Raw genomic sequence first — 21,230 nt, forward strand, 5'->3', positions numbered from 1 at the left:
TGCTCGGCTGGAGGAAACGGCCCCTGGGACTTGAGGAATGGGGCAGAGTGACACATCCATGGGGCCTAGTCCTTATATAGACACGAACCCGTCGTGCCATGGGGCCCCGGCTTTGAAAGGTCAGCCTGAACACCTAAAAATATCAAACCCCTACTCTCCTGCTTAAGTCAGATGGTGAAACATCACAAAAATCTCTATGTACTTAACATTTAAGAATAAACCACAGTGCAGGAGACTCAGAAGAGGCCACGAGTTGTGAAGAACTCAAAGACAAAACAGACACTGCGATACCGTTTCAGTCACAGCTAAAGAGACATGGAGCGTTTTATATGCCTTTCCTCTTTTAACTCTCCCAAGAGGCAAGGAGTCGTACCATCGTTTTACAAGTAAGAAAGATGAGCCCTACCCTAGTCCAACAATTTGCCCAAGGTCAACTGGTGTGCTGGACTCCCAAGCCCCAGCTCTTCGCCACGGCGCTGTCACCCAAAATGAAACTGGTCCCGACAACAAGCCATTGGGGATGTCACCAAAACAAAAAAGAGACTTCTCATATTTCAGTCCACAAAAACACAATTTTAGCCTCCTCTGTTGGCCAACAATGGATTAGGAACAAAAATATTAATACATTAGAACAGGATGAATGTCCTTGGTGGGGTTTTGCCTGGAATCACATGCCGTGACTTTCTGTTGTGCACCTCAGGCTGCTTTGTACTTGACCACCTGCACTTGGTCGTGCTGAGGTTCAACACTTCACTTTGTAGTTCAACACTACAAAGGAGGGATGGTCTGTGCCTGCTGAGGAGTATGAAAACAGGAATAGAGCTTTCCTCTCCCGAACCCCTTAAATGCTGATTTCTGAAACCACAATGGGGGGAGGAAATCACAACCTCTGTAAGATACCCCAATGATAATGCACCCCACTGGGGGGGGCAGGAGAGCAGAGGGGGAAGGCGAGGCCAGCCCCAGGCAGTAGGCAACGCGCCTCGCTCTCCACCACTTACCGTGGCAGCTCAGGGCCCTAGCCCCAGACCAGCGCTTCCCATGCATTATTTATGGGTATGAGCTCACTTCCAATTATTATTCTCGGATTTAAGCATAAGTACTTCTACTTTCCATTAACGCATGGGGCTCGTACAAATGTTTGATACCACTTTCAACCCAAGCTATGATTCTTAGGGTAATTTAAAAACGCAAATGTGTATTCAACCTGAGGATATTCCATTTACCTGTTTGTATCCTAAAGCCATGAAAAATTCAAATCCTTTTAAAGAGGGCACTGGCCATAAAAATGGGTAAACAAAGCCGGAGGTAAGCCTGGCTAAATTAAAAATTAAATTGCACAGAACCACGGGGATGGCCACTTGTCAGCAGTTATAAGCAAGCTGATTATTATTCATAGGCCAGAATTCTTAAGGCCAGAAATGACTTCAGTCATGTATTGTAAGTTCTAAACTGTTAAGTCATCTAAAAAGAGTGTTTGAGTTGTCGCTGGTGGTATGATTACTAACTCTTCGTCTCGGCCAGCCCCTCTCCGTCTACAAATCTTGCATTCACTGGACACTCATTGGACATTTCATTCATTGTCGAGTCAAGGCCTATTGTGCACTGAGGATGCAGAGATCGATAAATGCAAGCCCCGCCCCCCAGGCAGTGTCCGATCACCCCAAGCAGTGTCCCGTCCAGAAGGGCAGTGGGAATGGAAGCAGGGGGACACCATGGCAGAGGCAGGCACGGGGAGCAGCCTCTGGATCTCGAGCAACTACTCCCGGAAGACGGGGCCTCGGCTGGGAGGGACAAATGAGTTCCCACAGGTTGAGTCTTAAGGACACAGGAGTCCCCCGACCAGCCCTCCACAAAGGGGCGTGAAAAAAGCTGCCGATCTACAACCTGAGAAGGTATTTAGGGAAGTTCTTTCAGGCTCCCCTCCCCACGACAGCTAGCCACACGCACCCCTCTCCTGCGCCCACTCCCCAGTCTTCACAGGGACTCGTGATCATGCTCTGCTATACCTGCGCCCGCCCCCCCAGTCCACGGGACCCCCCATCTGCCCCTGCTGCTCCGGGCCACGTCAGCCCTTCAGGCCTCCCCAGCCCCCAGAACCCCCGTCCCTCTGACCCAGCCCCAGGAGTTCCTGCCACCGTGTCTCACCACCCTCAGATGGCAGGTTCTTTCTTTTACCATTAACATTTTTCTCAATGTCCTACACGTCGTATTCTCTTTCTTCTAGAAGTTTCCCTCCTGCCACAATTACACAGCTCTTACCAGGCCATACCCAGTGCTCTCCAGTCCTCTAGCCCATTATTTCTCTGGTCATTCCCCCGGAAGTGTCCTATTCCCATGCGGCTCTCGGCTCCTCTTTCCCTGCCCTCCTAACCTCCTCCTCCTCGGTGTCAGGGGCATCCCACCTCCACCTGCTTCTTCACGGCTTCCCCTTAGCCTTGTGTAATGGGTTGAATTGTGGTCCCCAAAAAGACGCCTTCAAGTCCTAGCCCCAAGTCCCATGAACGTTGCTCCTTCTTGGAAGTGGGATCTGTGACTCCAAACTCAAACAGGACAGGTCCTCATGGACCTGACTAGTGTCCCTGGCAGGGGAAATAGGGACGCAGTAGGAGACAGAGAAGGCGGCCACGTGGCCAGCCAGACAGTGATGCCACGAGCCAAGGAACACTGCGGTTCAGCCACCACCAGAACTGGAGTTCCGGGAGGCCCGGCCCGGGCGCCATGTCGAGTGGACTCCCAGCTTCCAGAACCCAGTCTGTTCCTCTTCAGCCACCCAGTCTCAGGTCTAGGACACAGATGCACCTGCCTGTCCCATACTCATGCGGTGCCCAGACCAGGCCCTGCTTTTCACGTCCACATCCCCAGTGAGCTCTTCCAGGCTCATGGTTCTGTCCCTCCCAAGTCCGCCCTCTCTCCAGGGGTCCTTCTCCCATCAGCACCCTGAAAGGAGAACCCCCTTAAATCTGGGTCTCCGGGGGCCTGCACTGCGGACCAGGACGCGCTCTGAAGTCAAATGAAGCTCCCTTCCCACCTGCTGGGCTCCTCTAAAGAAAGTGTGCCCGTCCTGAAATAATTTTACTGCTAATTTTGATGGAGAAAAACAATCAGCACACGCATGTGACCACGCTCAAGGCTGCTTAGAGGCCTCAGCAGCCGTCCCTGAGCCATCAGCCTTCTGACTCAGGTGGTCCCTGGTCGCTCCTCTGGACTCCCCCCCCCCCCCATTCCCCCCCTGAGATCAGCTCATCAAAGCCACCCAGGGAGCCATCTGCCTCGCTTCATCCTGACTCTTTCCACAAAGAAAGCAACCGAAGCAGAACAGATCTGTCAGCCACCATCCCCAGGGGAAAAGACAGGCAACTGACTACTCCCAAGTCCTGGGCACTGGCCTCTCCCAGGATCAGGCACCTCCTCACACGCCCAGAAAAACCTCCCACTGAAAAGCCTTCCCTGGCTCCACCCAGGAAAAAGTTTCAACCCCTTGGCCAGGCTCAGTCCCAAACCTACCTCTTGGAATTTCTCCGGGCACAATTCCCCGCATCTGTGAGGTTCAAAGTGGGACACAAATTAGAATCACCTGGGGGTCTTTGAAAAACTACAATGTCCAGGCCCCGCCCCAGAGATTCTGATACAACCTGCGGGACAGCTGGGGAGCTAGAAAGGGAATTTTGTTTTAAAGCTCCCAGGTGATTTTGACATGCCTCTGGGATTTGAAGCACTCTACTCTTGCTGGCCAAATTAGGTTAGGCTACTCAATGACATGCAAATCCCTTTCCTAGCACCACTTTGCTGATGGGGCCCCAGCAGAAACCAGGCAACTATTTCATGCATTAGATAATGGTTCAGCCCAGGGGGCTGAGGAAGGGTATGTTGTGCTGGAGGCTGAAGGCTCTTACTGAAGCAAGCTGATTCTTAAATATTTAGGGAGGAGCCACTGATAGCAGAAATCAGTCACAGTGGGAGGTGGAAATGTTTACACTAAGGAAATTGGCAAATGCTACAATCAAAGGTCTTTGTTTTTAAAGTAGAGCCTGTTAACCAGCACACCACTGGGTTCAGGGAAACAGAAAAAGAAACCTGCAAACTTTCCTGGTCTCCTTGCCTTAAGAATAGGGTAGGGTTTTCCAACGGATGCAAACTGAGAGGAAAGGGGGAAGGAGACAGTGATTTAATAGAAAGAGAGAACCCTAAAATCCCCTCAAAGAAAGGATTCTTTTCAATCTGTTCAGAAGAGTCAGGCAACCAGGCACCAGGAAAGAGTTCCCCGAAGACACGCTTTTACTGAGCAGGTAAGAATAATCTCATTAGTATGTCATTTTTTTTAATTGTAAGAGGAAGGTGGAACCCTTATCTTACATTTATTTAACAGCCTTCCTATAATCTTATTCTTATCCTAGTGACCTCATATGCCCCAATCCCCTTTTCATGGTGTAAGGGCAAACTTCATGCCCGATCCTAAGTTCTCCCAACTTCAAAAATCACTATCCTTCCAATTAATCCAGCTTTGTCCAGCAGACAGACCCAACCAGACAGGCTATGGGGCAAACTGGCTGCCTTCCCCGTATAAAGGCTGGGAAGTCTTCACCCCCAGCGCACAAGCTGTTCTGGAATTGGGGATTGGAGGCAGGTTGCCGCTCTCTGCTGGTCTTAAGGCCACCATTGAAATGCGGATGGAGAGCCATTTGTTTCTTCAACTTCAGCACACTGGGAGGTCTGCTTAAAACCTCTGGAGTCAGGCAGACTCAGATGCAAATCCCAGCTCAAGTACTTAATGAACTGTTGAGTTGGCAGGATAACTTAAAAATTCTGGAAGCTTCCCTAAATGGAACCCGTCCTATGAGCAGTGCCAAGAGGGCCTGGTATATCACTAGCCTTCAACTAGTGATACTGATTTCTACCTCTTAAAACAAACAACCAAATCTTCATTTAAATGGGATGAACTCAGTCACCATCCTACTCTCTTAAAAATTGTTCAATGATGTAAATAAGGCACCACTCACCTGGTAGGTGGAGGATGTATGGGGTTTCACCCTTCCCCCTGAAACTGCCACTCACCCCCGCCAATTTCTGCACATCCTTGCCTTCCGAAGGGTGGACAATGAAAAAGGACACCTCCCCCTAGGATTGCTGGTCTTGAAGACACCAGGTGCCGCTGAGTTATGTAACATACAGGTGCCCTTAGGGCCCAAGGAGGAACTGGTTCAGGCTTCCAGGAAGACACTGAATAAAGAGTCTGATTGTCCCCTGCCGGTTTTGGGGTTTGGTGGTTTTTCTTTCCCTGTCACTCCTCCACAGGCTGAAGACAGAATGTGGAAACCAGAGACCCAGGTGGCCGCAAGCTGGATGGAAAGACTGGCTGGCCAGAGTCTCCAGCCCAGCCGAGGACAAAGCAGTCCAGTGCACACCCTGCAAAGGCTATTTGACCAACTGGGGACCTTTTCCCAACTCCTGGTTATCAGGCAGGTGCCTCGGGACAAAGACGCCCAGATACCAATCTCCAGGGGCTTGGATCTGACTCCCAATCAGGAGGAAAACCACAGTGCTGCCCAATGCCGGTGTCAAATTTGAAACTAACAAAGCGGAGGGAAACCCACATGGCTGGCCCTGAACCCACGAGCTAAACAGCAGGGCTGGTACCAACAGCAGGGAGTCGTGGACATGGGCCCAGAGCCAGGAAAACAGTCATCAGGGCTGGGCTCTGGGGCTCTTAATCTTGTTTAGGTCAAGAGCCCTTTAAGAAGCTGCTGGAAGCCGGCAACTGCCTACCCAGAAGAGAGCTCAAGCACTTGCAAGGCAATTTCAGGGGAGCCAAGGCCTGGTAACTGTCCCTGTCCTAGGGTCCTTAAAGCCAGAAGAGGCCTCCCAGGGCCCAGGATATTCATTAGTATATCTTGCTATGACTAGGAACCAACATTAGCATTGGAAAAAGCTCTGTTAAACAGGCTGGAGGGAAACAATTCCACGTGGCCTGCCAGGCAAACAGAAATCCAACTAGCAAAGGGCCTAGGAGAAAACCTAGGACGACCCCTGCTTCCTCCCCTCACGAGAAAAATTAAGAACATAATATTAAGAGACAATAAAAGTCAGGCTAAGGGACACTTTAAGCAACTTATCCAGGCCATCTTCTGGGCCCTTCCAGAAGTGGAAGCAAATTGCCCTGCCTGAGGTATGTATCAGCTACCAGACATTGGCCAAATCAATGGACCTGGTGGGAGCAACAGTTACGGAAAAAAAACCCAAAACGATCAAATGACCTTCTGGAGCCCGTCAGACTCTCAGAAAGAGAAGCTTCCGCCCTGCTCTCTTAGCCGGGGAAACAAAAGGGCAACCTGTGAGGTGGCTCTCCTGCTCAGCTTCTGGGATCTGAAATTCACAAATGGAATGGTTCTAAAAGGACGCAGGAAAAACAGAAACGGGGGCTCGCAGAAGCTTCTCACAGCCCAGCCCCAGAGCTGGGCACTGGTCACTTAGGAAACAAGTGAGCCATAAAACAAAGCCCTAGGAGGCCAGGTTGGTTCATTTTATGAGCCCTTCTCCCCACACTAACTGCTCAGTCCAGATTAGTGGGTGGCAGCACCCCACAGATGGGGATGCCTCGGGCCTGCCTTGACAAAGATGCCCCATTTAGAGACCCCTCGCTAAATCCGCCCCTGTGCCCAAAGCAGAGGACAGGCTGTTTGCAAGTGGCCAGTCTCCTTCCACACTCACCCACTCTCCGAGTGCTTGGGCCTGGACCTGCCGGCACTCAGCAGGGAGCCAGAATGTTCTGTCCAGGCTCCATCAGACATGCCTGGGATCTGTTTCCTGGACGGGATGGCCAGGTGGAGGCAGGCCGTGTTATGTGTTGACGACAGCAAGGGAGAAGCGCAAAATGCTCCCCAGCACATCAAGTGCAGCCGCTGTCCATCCCAGGATGTCAAAATGCTTGACAAACCACCCATTAGTTTTTATGGCAGCCCTGAGAAGCAGACTGAGCATCATAACCTTCCTTTTGACAAGGCAAGGAACCAAACCCCAGGGACGGTCCAGAGGCCACATGGCTTTCTGGGTCCGAGTGTTCTAAGATGACAGCGCCAGCCCAGAGTCTCCCCCACCAGGAACCCGACTCAGAGGGCCAGCTGGGACTCTCTGGGTGGGTCGCCAAACTGTGGACCTCAGAGACAAATCACATTTAGAAGGGGAGTGGGGGCGGTGGACGTTGCATATAAAAATTCGTTTAGGTAAGAAGGGCTGCCTGGTTGTCTCACCGGGCTCCAGTTTTAGCTTAATGATTAAATCTGCAAGTCTGAGATCTCAATTATGTAAAAATTTTAAGGGTTGGTTAGAAATACAGGATCAGGGATGGTCTGTTTTCCTGTTTGTACTTTTTATTTCCACGTTTTCTACCGTGAGTACAGACTGTTTTTGTAATCAGAACAAAAGTTAAGGGAACTTTATTGTTGCTGAAAAAGCACACAACGCTGGTTTGCTGTACTAACTCGGAAAGAATAAGCACGACTAAAATCCAACCCTGTACCCCTTTTCTGAATCTCTCCGACGAGGCCCCAGAACCCTGTCCTACCGGTAGAGCCCGGTGGGGGCTCACGGCTGCTCCTCTCTCTCCGGGGTCTCTGGGGCACCAGCATCCAGGCGAAGGGCTGCAGGCCTGTCCTACAGGGTCGCCGGGGCAGGGCTGGGATCCTAACCGAACACCAATCCGCCCCGAGGAGCGGATTTCCCGGTGAACCGGGCAACGTGCCTCTCTCCCGGCTCGTCCCCATCCCGTGGGCCGCGGCGCTGTCACCTCGCGGCTGCTTGGTCACCGAAAGCCAGAAACTGGACTTTTGATTTGCACCTTTCAAGGAGGGATCTCCGAAGAAGTTGAAATATGCCTTGTCACCAACAAGTTTACCCCGGGACCGCGCGCCCTTCCCTCTTCCCCAGAGCCGCGCGAGGGGAGCGCCCCGGCTCCTCCACGCAATCCGGGAGCCCCCACGACCCTCGCGAGCTCAGCGCGCTCTCCCACTCGGGTCCCAGGACGCGTCCGGCCGCCGGGGAGGTGGGACCTGGGGACGATGGCGCCCCGGAACCCCGGCCCCCGCCTGCCTTCCCGGGGGGACTCGCGCGCCGGGGATGGGGGAGCGAGGCTTTCCCGAAACCGCCCGGAGCGAGGCGCGCCCGGGCGCCCCGGAGCCCCGAACTCAGGCGGCGGCGGGGGTGGGGGTGGGCGTTCGGTGCGCACGAGGGGGTCCAAGTCCCGCAAGCCCGACCCTCGGAACCGCGCGGGGACGGCTGCCGCGAGGCCGGGCGCGCGGTGGCAGGAGCCCGCAGGGGATCGCGCCTCCGCCGCGCAGGGGCGCCGCCACGCCGCCCGCCGGCCCGCCCGGGCTCCTACCTGGCTCGCATTGCGCCCCGCGGCGCCCGCGGCTCCTCCTCGCCGTCCGGCGGCTCGGCCCGGCCAGGGACGCGCGCGGCTCCGCGGGGATCACCGCGCGGCGGCGGCGGCGGCGAGGGGCCGGGACAGCCGAGAGTGCCCGGAGCGCTCGGCCCCCGCCTCCGCGGGCGGAGGGTGGTCCCCGCGCCGGGGCGTGGCCGCGGGAGGCGGCGGGGGCCGCGGAGGCGGGCTGGGTGCAGGGGGCGGGGCCGAGCGGGAGGGGGCGGGGCCTGGGGCGGGGCCGCGAGCGGGGTCGGGAGCTCGCGGGGGAGGGGGCGGGCCGCGAGCGGCGAGGGCCGGAGGGCGGCGAGAGCGGCGCGTGCGGGAAGGGGCGGGGCCCAGGCCACCCCGGAGGCAGGGCGGTGTGGGGGCGGGGCCGAAGGCGGAGGGGCGGGGGAAGGGGCGGCGCCCAAACGAGGCCGCCCGGAGGCAGAAAGGTCGAGGGCGCGGCCGAGGCGGGCCTGGGCGCGGGCGGCCGGGGGCGGGGAGCGCGAGGAGGGGGCGGAGCTAGAACCGAGGCCCTCGGGCGGGTAGCGGGCCTGGGCGGGGCCCTCGCTCAGGAGGCGGGGCCGTCGCTCAGGGGGCGGGGTCCTCGCTCAGGAGGCGGGAGGCTCGCTCAGGCACGGTGCCCTCGCTCAGGAGGCGGGGCCCTCGCTCGGGGGCGGGGCGCTCGCTCGGGGGCGGGGCCGTCGCTCAGGAGGCGGGAGGCTCGCTCGGGGACGGTGCCCTCGCTCAGGGGGCGGGGCACTCGCTCAGGGGGCGGGGCACTCGCTCAGGGGGCGGAGCGCTCGCTCGGGGGTGGGGCCCCTCGCTCGGGGGCGGGCCCCCGCTCGGGGGGCGGGGCGCTCGCTCGGGGGTGGGGCCGTCGCTCGGATTCGAGCCCTCGCTCAGGGGGCGGGGCGCTCGCTCGGGGGCGGGGCCCTCGCTTGGGGGCGGGGCGCTCTCTCGGGGGCGGGGCCCTCGCTCGGGGGCGGGGCCCTCGCTCGGGGGCGGGGTCTTGCTCGGGGGCGAGGCGCTCGCTCGAGGGCGTGGTGGGCGCGTCTGGGCCGGGTTCCGGCCGCGCGCCTTTCTCCCCATCCTCCCGCGCAGGCCTAGGGAGTGGGCGCCCGCCCGTCGGGTGCCCGTGGGCCGTAGCCCCTGGTTACGATCGGATCCGGATGCGGCTTCTTCCCGCGACCTCCTGGCCTGGCTGCATCCGGGACCCCAGCGCGGGCCGGGCGGCGAGTGGCGGTGCGCGGGGCCGCGGAAGGGGGCGCTTCCTCCGTGAAGCCGCCTCCGCACGCGTTGTTTGTTGAGGGCCTGCTGCGTGTAAGGCAGCGGGCGAGGCAGAGGGGCATGTGCAGAAGCTGGGACTGAGGAACGAGGGAAAAGGCAATCACGTTCAAAATTAGGAAGGAAGATGAGCTTCCTGCCAAGCAGAAGACGGAGCGGTTGCCTGGGGCCAGGGTGGAGGTGTCGTCCGCCCGAGCGGCTTGGGGCCTGAACACGCCTGGCGCCGTCTACTATGTGGCAAAGACTTTACGTGGACCTACACACTCAATCTTCAGAAAACCCCAACGCTTGGGTACTTCGTTAGGCCATTTTACAGATGTGCAGACTGGAGCGCTTAGGGGCTTCTTTGCCTACTACAGGAAAGAGGGAGACCTAGAATTTGACGGGAGGCGGGTCTCCAAGCAGGTGCGCAGCCGCTTGTGCCCACTGCAGGACCTTCTGCCCACTGCCCGAGAGGGCGACTAGAGTCCAGGGCCAGACAGCTGGAGTCAGCTACCCAGGCTCCCAGGGAGGCTGGCGTGGCTCTTCCCGTTTTCCAGATGGCTTTGGACCTTAGGGAATGCATCCGCGACCACCGCGGCATGGCAGAGTCCAGATCCAAAGCCTGGATTTTCAGATGGAGACCTCCCTTTCCTTAAGGAATCTGGCTTTCTGCCCCTTGAGTTGAAGTCCCTGTTTACTTTTTGGAAGGAGACACCAGACAGACATCGGTCCAGGGCTCAGGCAAAAGGTGGAGGATGGCTTTGAGATTGAGGTGCACTCTGTTGGTGGGTAAGCGAATTTCAGAAAATTAGTGCCATTACCCCTGAAATAGCTGCTGCAGAGTTTGAAAGGCAACAGGCACCCAGAGGGGCAGGTGGAGGGAGCAGAGAGCAAGGGAGAGGAGGAAAGCACCAAGGGGTGCCAGGCAGATTCTGCCCCTCTGAGACTCAGCTTTCTGAACTGTGTAATCCTCATAGGAAGCTTGTCAAAATTAAAGGAGAGTGGGAAGCAGCTGTGGCTCAATCCGTTGGGCTCCTGCCTACCACATGGTAGGCCCTAGATTCGCCACCCGGGGCCTCCCTGTGAAGACAGGCTCGCCCGCATGCTGCAGAGAGCCGCCTGGCCTGCAGACTCCGTGGAGCGCCACAGAGAGCCGACTCAGCAAGGTGACCCAACAAAAAAGGGAGACAAGCAAAAAAAACCCACAGAGGAGCATGCAGCAAATGGACAGAGAGCAGAGAGCACGCAAAAAAAACACAAGGGGGGGGATAAAAAAATTTCTTTAATTAAATGAGTGCGATACTTACACTTTTAGATGTACCTTCCATTAAAGATTGTGTTTATCCTTAGTTCATATTTATTTAGGGACATATTCCTCCCTAATGGAAAGATTCTTGTTAAGTCTTTATTATGCACTTTAGCCTTAACCCCGTCTCTTAGTCTCTACGCCCCAACTCAGTTTTTTAAACTGAAATGCTACGTTTTAGAGGGTTGTAACTTTTTTTTTGTATTTCCATACATGGTAAATGATGCTCATGCATTTTGTACATAAATATGCATTTTAGCAGAAATAAAATGTTAACAGTGATTTTGTTTATAAGTTCCTTGTGGGAGAGTGTTACATCCTCACATTATTATGAAAAATTTTAATATGCCCTCAATTTTGGTAGATTTGTAGAAAATCATGCTACATTTATTTTATTTTTAATTCACAGATTTACTGATATAAAGCAAGACAATGGTTGTCGTTTTAAAATACTTCAGTGGTTAAATTCTAGTCTTTTTCTCTGATTGTGTGCTTGTAAGGAAAAAAAACATTTTATAGAGTTGGGTTTCAAATTGTGAAGATACAAAATGTTTCAATATATCCTAAATTAAATATCTATTTTTTCTTTTTTAATTACAAATGTTTAATTGCTGTGTCTAGAAGCTATTCTAATCCATATAAACACTCTAATTTTATATTAAACATTTGCTATACATGACAAAATACATTTCTGTGGCTGCATTTTATACTTTTTCAAAGTAGAACTGTAATCATTTTTATTTAAAAATGTATTTTCTAGTGACAAATGAAAGCCTTTTAATCCAGATATAGTTTGCTTTGTTCTTGTTTTGTTTTATTATTAGGCTGTTTCTTTCCATACTTCCTTGTTGGTTTAATTAACCTGATGTGACAAATACAAAATATATATAATTTTTTCATGTCTAACAGATCCAGAATGAGAAAAGAAAGAGTTGGACTCTTCTTGTGGTATCATTTTTCTTTCTCATTGTGTTACTTGCCTATAGTAAAAATAAAGTTTATTTCCATCAGAATCATGTAAGTCTTGAGCTGATAAATTTATTTTAGCATCAATTATTATTTCATGACAATATAAATATATAGCAATTAAGATCTAATGATGGGAAGCAGACTTGGCCCAGTGGATAGGGTGTCTGCCTACCACATGGGAGGTCCACGATTCAAACCCCGGGCCTCCTTGACCCGTGTGGAGCTGGCCCACGTGCAGTGCTGATGTGTGCAAGGAGTGCTGTGCCACACAGGGGTGCCCCCCACGTAGGGAGAGTAAGGAGAGCTGCCCAGCGCGAAAGAAAGTGCAGCCTGCCCAAGAATGGCGCCACACACAAGGAGAGCTGACGTGGCAAGAAGACACAACAAAAAGAAACACAGATTCCCATGCCGCTGATAAGGATAGAAGCAGTCACAGAAGAACACACAGCAAATGGACACAGAGAACAGACAGCTGGGGTGGGGGGGTGGGTATAGGAAGAGAAATATAAAAAAAAAGATCTAATGATACTTTTTATGAGGAACACAAAACTTGAGTGTGAAAATTAAGTAAGCATGCAGAGTGCTTAGCAGAGGGCCAGCTGGTAGTAACATTCAGTTGGTGTTCAGTCTATTCCAAATAACTGACGTCCAGACAAGGGAAAAGTGCCTGTAAAACATTGGAAAACACAGTCTGGTAGAAATATGGGCAACCGATAAGAAAAGACAACTCCCAGAAGCACCACAACGGGCCCAAAGGATGAAAAGCCCTCGGTCATGCTAATAAGGAACAAGAACATCCTGTAGGAAAAGTAATCAAGTAAGAAAACCAACATCCAGTCCAGGAAAAACTCACTTCCTTGACCAGTGAGGGAGGAAGACACAAGAAAACTTACAAAGAACAAAAGCTGCAGAAATGCCACCTGCAATGGGAATAAATGTAGCCACTGGGTTCCATCTTCCTCGCCACTGTACTTGGCACAGCCCCGCCACGAGCATCTTCAACCCAAACCTGCATCCAAGAAGAGAAACTTAAGGAGATGAGAGTATTCAAGGAGCATGGTAAAAAAAAGTCAAGAAAGTATTATTTTGCACTATTGCAAGAGCAGCTCGACTTCACTTGAGGGTGGTATGAGCTGGGGAGACAGCCCGTGTTTAAGTCATCTGCATGTGGCTTTGTCTCAAGACGTAGCTTCCAGAGGTCGAGCAGGCTCGGATCAGTCCATGGAGCTGCTGCCAAGCTTTAGGCTCTCCCCAGCCCCACCTCGTCATACTCCCGTGCCGGCTTGACTTACTTTAGGCAATGTGGGTGGAATGTGGTTGGCTTGGAGCTATGGCAGACCAAACCTGGCTGGGAAATGTGAAGATATTGAAAAGGACTTGGGAGGGCCTGGTGCTACCTCCCTGGGAGCAGGCTTGTCGGCATGGGTTGGTGTCAGGGTTTGGTGTGTGCTGGTAGCAGCACTGTCAAAGGAAGTGCAGCAAAACGTGGGCACGGACCATGCAGGTACAAATACTGTATCTCAAGAGTATAAGAACTGGAGAGAAAAAAAATGATGAAAAAAAAAAAAAAAGAATCGGAGAGGGCAGACTGTTCAAGAGAAAAGAATTGTAGAAGCAGCAACTATAAAAGAAGTAGTACAGACTATTCCAACAGAGTGGGGTTCTTGAATTATAAGAGCAAGAGAGACTCCACCAACTATGGGGGAAATACTAAAGAATGAAAACTAGAGAGAGGAAATGACAATAGAAAGCATGTAGATATCCAGTACATTTAATTGAGCAATGTATGTTTTTATTCAACTGTGTTTTCTTTTTAGTTTATAGTAGTTTATATTTTCAATTATTAAATGTACAAAATAAAGTTAAAAAATAAAAAGCAAAGACCTTTATGCAAAAGAAAATATTGCTAAGTAAAGAGAGCAAAGAGGAAGCCTTGGCTCTGCCAGTTCAAACTCAAGCTAAAGGAGAGGCCTTTGCTCCATACTGTGGAAAGGGAAAAGCCTCAGAGGAGCCCACCAGTCCTGGCAAAACCTTTTTTCCAGGATCCTGGCTGCCGCAAGGTGGCAAGAGCCGAAGTAAATGAATGCACTTTAGAGAATCCTTTCATTTATATGGATGTTACAATGTTAACAAATGAAAGAAATAAAAAGTTAAATACTTGTGAAAAGTTTGGGGGGATAAAAAAGTTTTAGTACTGGACGTTGATGTTAGCACAACACTGTAAAACAACAACACATGCAAAAAAACAAAAAAGTGCCACTGGATTATACACTTAAAAATGGTTAAAATGGCAAGTTTCAGTGTATGTGTTAACACCACCACACACAAAAATTACTTTGTAATTTCTGGATGAACAACAGTTCCCTATTCCTTTGAGTTTGTTTTTATAATGCATTTTTTTTCAATGAATATTTAACTTTAATCAGGTCATCCTTAGATTCAAACTGAATGCTCACTACATTTTAGATCATATGATCATTTCGGAACCACCCTCAGATATGCCTTTGTAGAAATGATTAGTTTTCCAATTCATCAAATATAAAAGAAAAGAGAATGAGGACACTTCTATTTCTGGGGAGGCACAAGATAAGATTCTAAAGACTAATTAAAATATGTGAACTTGGATAAATAGGTGTAGGCAAAGAAAATTTAGTTGATAAATGGAAATCATAAAGACCCTTTGATGAGTATATGAAACAAAAGCTAGTTTTTGGTGGGATTAAGGTTGGAGTTTGAAGAGAAGAACAGTCCTTCACAAAAATTTGAGAAGAGAGCAGAGAAATGGTACAACTGGAGTTCCAAGAGATTGAAAATGGCTTGGAAGAAAATGGTTAATAGGGGAGAGCTTGCAGAAAGTGACTCCACTGATAGCTGGGACTCTGGTGGCTTGTATACTGAGGACAGATGTAGATAGTTATGTTTGTATGTGTTAAAACACTGAATGGGGTAGGGTTATAAACAAAAGTATTTTTGAAGGGTCATACATATTCAGGAGTGTGCAACTGTTTTTTTTTTTTGCTCTTCTAATACAGAGTTCTTCTCACAGTGTTTAGCATATAATGGGTGCTCATTTAATATTTACTGAATCACCAAAAAATAAAAAGAGACTTGGATGCTAAGGGGAAAAAAAACAACCCTAGTTTGTGAGGCCGGCTCCAACCGCCTCCTGGACGCACTGATTCTTCCGTCCTTGAAGATCTCCTTTACCCTCTGAACTGAAAGCTTTTTTTTCCATCTCCAGTCTCAGCAGTTTTCTTCTTTGCTACATCCTGAAATGCCTTAGAGCAAAAATGAGGGCACATGTTAAGAAGTACCCTTCCTTTTCCCATGTCCTCACCTCTTCCCAACCTTCTTCCTTCCAGCTGCTTGAGAGATTCAAAGACTGGATCTATGCTGCTAGATTAGTAATCATGATCTTTAATTAGTGAAAAAAAAAATCTTTGCTTTCTTATTCCACCAGTTTTTATTACTTCCCCTTGAAAAGCTGTATAAGACAAAAGAAAAAAAAAGTAATAGTAGCTATTCAGAACATTCATAACATCCAAATACTCATTGGGCATTTCTAGTGGGAACACACAACAAAATCAATGATTTGTATGTGTTTTTAGTACACAGATACCATGTTTGTTTTCCAGTACTGTATTCAAATAATTAGAGAAGCGTGTGAAGTAAAATGTCAGCATGGACCTCGATCACATCGTCCTCCAAGATTCCATGGTGGGCGGTGGACTTGGCCCAGTGGTTAGGGCGTCCATCTACCACACGGGAGATCCGCGGTTCAAATCCCGGGCCTCCTTGACCCATGTGCAGCTGGCCCACGTGCAGTGCTGATGCGCGCAAGGAGTGCCCTGCCACGCAGGGGTGTCCCCCGTGTAGGGGAGCCCCACGCGCAAGGAGTGCTCCCTGTAAGGAGAGCCACCCAGCGTGAAAGAAAGTGCAGCCTGCCCAGGAATGGCACCGCACACACAGAGAGCTGACACACAGGATGATGCAACAAAAAGAAACACAGAAGATTCCATGGTGAACACTTTTCTGAAGCATCTACAGATGTGATGGTGTGTGTGTGCATGTGTAAATGTGAAATCTATGTGTATTTGATGTATGCGTATATACACACATACATACGTGCACAAACACAAATACTCAGAGAAAGAAAGACGGAATGTGGTGGTTCAGAAGTCAAGTTGTCTGGGTTTGAATGCCACCACTTAATGGCCGAGTATTGTAAGGCTCCCGGGCCTGTTTTCTCATCTTAAAATGAACACAATACTTGCAAGGATTAAATGACACAACGCATACAGATTGCTTAACATAGTGCTAATCATTTAGCACATTTAGCACACAGTCAATCATTTAAAAATATCATTATTATTAATGTTCACACACACACTTACTTAAAAGTTATTCTTTGGTTCACAAAAAACTCAAGAGAACAATCTGAACTTTTGAAAAAGAGAAATGTCTTTTTTCCAAGCCATTATAGTTAGCGGATGCTGACCAAATTGCTTTAAGGGAAGAGGGACTAGACAGTTCAAGAATGAACATGCCAGCTCCCCCAGTGGGAGTCCATTCAGCGGATCCTTCCATGAGTTCAGGCTCCTCCACGAGGGCCCTCAGTGAACAGGAAAAGTGCCATTTTAGGAGCTCTGCCACGTCCAGGATAGTAGAACTCTTCTCTGTCCACAAAGGATTTGGACTGTCAACACAGCATCTCCGTTATGGAAACCTGTGACAGTTGAATCCACACCACACACCACCACCAAAGATGGATGCTAAAGGCTCCTCCGAATAGAAACCACCGTCCCAGAAATAGTCACTCAGAGAAGAATAACTCTCAAGTGGCATATGCTCTTCTGAACTCTACAAAAGCTCTTTGGACAACTGTAAAACACACTTCACATTGGGAAATAACTATTCAGTAATCATGTGTGGGCCCATCATGAAAGCATCTCTCTACGTACAAGGGCATTCCAACAAAGAAGTAAAAAGAATAATATTCCTTTGCTGAAGTGAAATCAATAATGAGTAAAATGCTCATCATTTCAAGGACAAAATAGAACGAAAATTACAACACACAGCTAAGGGAGCTCAAAAGAAGAGCTTAAGGCACACTGCATTTCTCAAATGGAATCTAGAACAATAGAAATTAAGTGATTGATGTGGCTGGATGGAATTTCAAATGTTTGTTTCTGACTTAGAATGTGGTGAGGGGACTATTGTCAAAATCCTAGCCTGAGAAATACCCTCCATGGGTGTAACTGAGGGAGAAGGTGCTCCTTGCGTGATTCCCAAGCCTAAAGAGCAGCATTTGTTGGCTTGAGAAGTAGTTCTTGAGCATCTCTGGTGGCTTGACCCTGAGACTATGAGCTGAGCAAGAGAAGCAGCTCTGCTCTCGGCTCTGACGCTGAGTTTCACGCAGAGAGAAAAGGACAAATCCTGCAGGTCGTCAGTGCTCTAAGAACAGCCCAAGAGCCATGAGAAGGAGGATGGCCGGAGAGGTGCTTGGGTGGGACGGCTAGAGAAGGACCTCAGGGGAGGGGAGGTTATACCCGCAGGGAGAGTGCGGGGGAAGCATTCCGGGCAGAGACCCTGAGGCTGGAAGAGCTTTGCTTCTTCAAGGAACGGGAATCACACCAGGGAGGCTGGAAGAAAAGAGTGAGGTGAGAATGCTGAGGGGTGAAGGTGGAGAGCTTTGCAGGTGCTGGGCTCCCCAAGCCCAGAGAAAGGAGAATCTAGGACATCCAGAAGCTGCTCAGAAAAAGCTGCCTTGCCAAAAATCCAGAAAGACATTGCCTTTAAGAGAGGGTCACAGTTTTAGTCAGGAAACGGCAAGCAGCATGTTCACCGCTCTGCAGGGGCTCTAACATGGAACCTAAAGTGCGTGGCGCTGCGCTCCTCCAACCTGCTGGTGCCCCTAATTAAGTCTTACCCACAGGGGTTTCACTGGGCCTTCCCGGGGCCTGCGGCTCTCCCGGGAGGAGTCCAGAGGGATGCAGAGGCAAACAGCTGAAAGGATTTCTGTGGCTTTATGGAAACTTCTAGATGATGGGTAAATGAGAAAGTTCTGACCCCTTTTTTACCCCTTCATACTACACCCGGGGAAAGACCAGCAGTCCTCCATCTACTGCTGCAACCACAGCTGCGGTGACAGCGCAGGAGGGACAGTCATTCCAAGCCATCCTGGGGAGGGCGAGAGGAGCAGGAAACACAAGTCTTAGCTGCATAACATGAAGGATGTGGTACACAATCCTGTTTCCAACACTGCTTTCACCAAGTCAGTGAATGTGAAAAAGTATTCATCTAAACAGTTGAAAAACACCTCTATGTATAGATTCATTTCCTCGCTCATTTTATTCATTTGTTCCTTCCACAAATAGGTGCTGAGTGCTTACTATACAACAGGCAGTGTGCCAGGAGCTGGAGATAGGAAAACGGGCATGTTCTAGAGCAGGAGTTCTTAACCAGGGGTCGGTAACCATGAACTGAAATTCAAAAAAACATGGTCCTTGCGGGGACGTGTTGGTGCGGGTGTGATGTATTTATAAAGTAATACACAGTACAGCGTGGACTTAGTAAGGGTCTGTGGTTTTCACCTGACTGGCAAAGGGGTCGTGGAACAAAAAAGGTTAAGAACCCCTGTTCTAGAGCCTTCTCTCTAAGGAGCACACAGCTGTGTGGCTGTAAAGTCAAGAGGGTGTCAGGTGCACCCAGGACGTCTACCCCACCAGCCTGGGCTCAGGCAGGGTGGCATCCTCAGGGAAGAAGAGTCGTTGTCAGTAGCTTGGACGGGGGGAGGGATGGGCACTGCTGGCAGGACAGAGGCAGGGGGCTTGCGGCGCTCTGGGGAAGCAGCAGGCGCTTGCCGTGCCCGGTGGGGAGGCCTTGATGAGTCGGAGGGCCCAGGACGTTACGGCTGCACAACCTCGCCCCAAACCTGGGGAGTCCTGCCCATGACGCTAAGGAACTAGGAATCGGACTGAGCAGGGACCAGGCCTCGCCGTGGTTAATATGTTAGTGTCAAACCGTGAGAAATCAATGGAAGTGTTTCAGTCACTTTGGGAATTTAAGGAAGAGGTGACAGTGTTGCAACCCATGGCCAGTTGTGTGATTAGAACGCGTCATGAACGGCAAAAAGAGCTGCCCGATGGTTTGAGTTTCCCCCAGCCTGGTTCTTCTGGTTCACACCAGCGTTTCCCACATGGCCTCGGCCAAGTTGCTTTATCTCTTTCCCAAACAAATCAGTTTTTCCAAGTCATGTCAACGTGGGTTTAAATTCGGGTTAGAATTTTCCAGAACCTGTGAAAACTGTCCAGTTGCTGCAGTGGAGATCCTTAATTCTCTTCTGTAGTGCCCTTGCTATGAAACACATTGTTTACCTGCTTACTGCTTAGTGGTCAGTTAGAAGGAGCCCTGGATTATTTTCATGTATGTTAAAGAGGTGGGAAAATTTTGGAACCAGAGTGTCTAACACTTTTCAGGAGAAAATGATTATTTATTAGAAGAGAAGGAATCCCATGGAATGGAAAAAAATGATCTCATTAGTCCAAACCACTGTGCCTTAATGTCCAAACACTAGTAAAACATTTCTGTTCATATGTAAGATAAAGGGCTACAGGCAGCATTTGCCTCTCCACCTAGTGACAGACAATTATGTGGACACGGATTCCTTAGCAAAGCCTGAAGGTTTTTCTTCTCTTTTGCTGCCCTTGTTTCCACTGGCGGGGTGGGGTTTTCTCCTTATGCCTCAGCTGTTGTGGAGAGGGTATTTCCTCCTCCCGCCCTCCCTTCCTCTATCTCTTATGTGAGAAGCAGCTTTCTTCACCCCCTAGTCACTTGACACGATGCCCTTTTTGGGGGCCAGAGAAAAGAATGGACTTGAGGCTACAATTTAAGCAGGAGGTTTCTCCCTGGGGAGAGGGACAGTTCTGGTCAGCCTGTGGTTTGAACCTCAAAAGAGTGACCACGACCATTTGAGAGACGGGCTCCCCCGTGATCGTGTGGATCGACTTGCCGGTCTGAACCCCCTCCTCTGTGTCCGAGCCCCCGGCTTCCCTGGGGGGCATCGCTGCTCTCACGGGCTTCCTTGGAGCTGACTCCGGGTTCCAGCCCCAGCCAACTGGAAACTCCAGACCTCAGAGGTCGGCACGTGGCCAGTGGGACATCCACCAAAGTCTTCTCCTGGGAGCGGGGTGGAAGAGAAGCTGCGGGAAGCCTGGTGTCTTTGCCATTGCTGGGAGAGAGAGGCCTGAGCCTGAAGCCCATCAGGAGAGAAGCAGGGCGGCATGGAGAGAAGCAGGTCCTGGCAGCAGCATCTCAAGCCCTGGTGCCCACTGGGCCTGAATTTCAGCGACTCTTCCCTGGGTTTCTTCGTAACGAGCCACTTTATGTTCTTTTCAGGAAATGTCAAGCGGGTTTTTGTCATTTGCGTGGGCCCCGACCATAACAAAACCATACAAATCGATTGCCATGGATTGTTCAATTTAACTCTCTCCACTACCTGCACAGCGGTAGTGTTTCACGCCTGCTTTAAAGACAGGAAAGTAAGAGCGCTCCCAGCTGGTGAATGACTGAGTGCAGCCCAGCACACTGCTGAGGAAGGAGAGCTGCTGGAGCCCGCTGGGATTTTGATAGCATGGAAGGAATGAGCAAAAGGGAAGAAATGCACTAGGAATCTATTTTCACCCTGTGAGACAAAACAGCCCCCCACTGGTGTCCTTGCTGATTTGTGAGCCAAAGAGGGGAGGTAGCTAGAGTGGTTGAGCACCTGCTTCCCATATACAAGGTCCTGGTTTTGATCTCTGATACCTCCTAAAAATAGCAACAACAAAACAAAACAAATGAAAACCCCAACTTGGGGAGCTGGTATAGCTCAGTGGTTGAGTGCTGGCTTCCCGCCTACAAGGTCCCTGTTTCATTCCCCGGCCCCAGTATCTCAGGGAAGAAAAAAAAGAATATCCCCTTTGATTGCGAATTAAGGCCCTCTGCAGGTATGGCACAGTAAGGAGAAGAGAGGGGCCATATCTGGGAAAACAAAACACCATCTTTCAGCTGTGGCTCTGCCTCTTGCCAGGTGAGTCACTAACTTACAGCCTGCCACTTATTCCTGTGTAAAATGGGGCTGTCCCAACAAAGTGCATAAATTATATACATAAGATATGTGGTACATTTTGTAAACATGAAGCAAGACAAAAAAATTTAATACTTATAGGTATTTAATGTGCCAGAATATTCTTTATAGAATTAAGCAGTACCCCATGGTCAATACCCCATGGCCAGTTCACTTCATGG

General features: G+C 50.5%; 1 protein-coding gene across 5 annotated transcripts in view; it reads right to left on the reverse strand.

Moving 5' to 3' along the window:
* The window catches only part of SH3BP4 (SH3 domain binding protein 4), a 96,627-nt gene extending 88,068 nt beyond the window's left edge, over window positions 1-8,559 (reverse strand). For 2 of the 5 annotated variants that reach the window (XM_004461128.4, XM_004461127.4), the window contains exon 1: window positions 8,375-8,559. The gene's annotated coding sequence lies outside the window, so the exon portion shown is untranslated. Of the gene's footprint in view, window positions 1-3,507; window positions 3,542-5,000; window positions 5,120-8,374 lie in introns of those variants that run through there. The other 3 variants (XM_071216042.1, XM_071216040.1, XM_071216041.1) reach the window with 3 other exon arrangements.
* Between the last annotated feature and the right edge of the window lie 12,671 nt (window positions 8,560-21,230).

The sequence above is a fragment of the Dasypus novemcinctus genome, chromosome 7, assembly GCF_030445035.2.
Source record: "Dasypus novemcinctus isolate mDasNov1 chromosome 7, mDasNov1.1.hap2, whole genome shotgun sequence".
Taxonomy (NCBI): domain Eukaryota; kingdom Metazoa; phylum Chordata; class Mammalia; order Cingulata; family Dasypodidae; genus Dasypus; species Dasypus novemcinctus.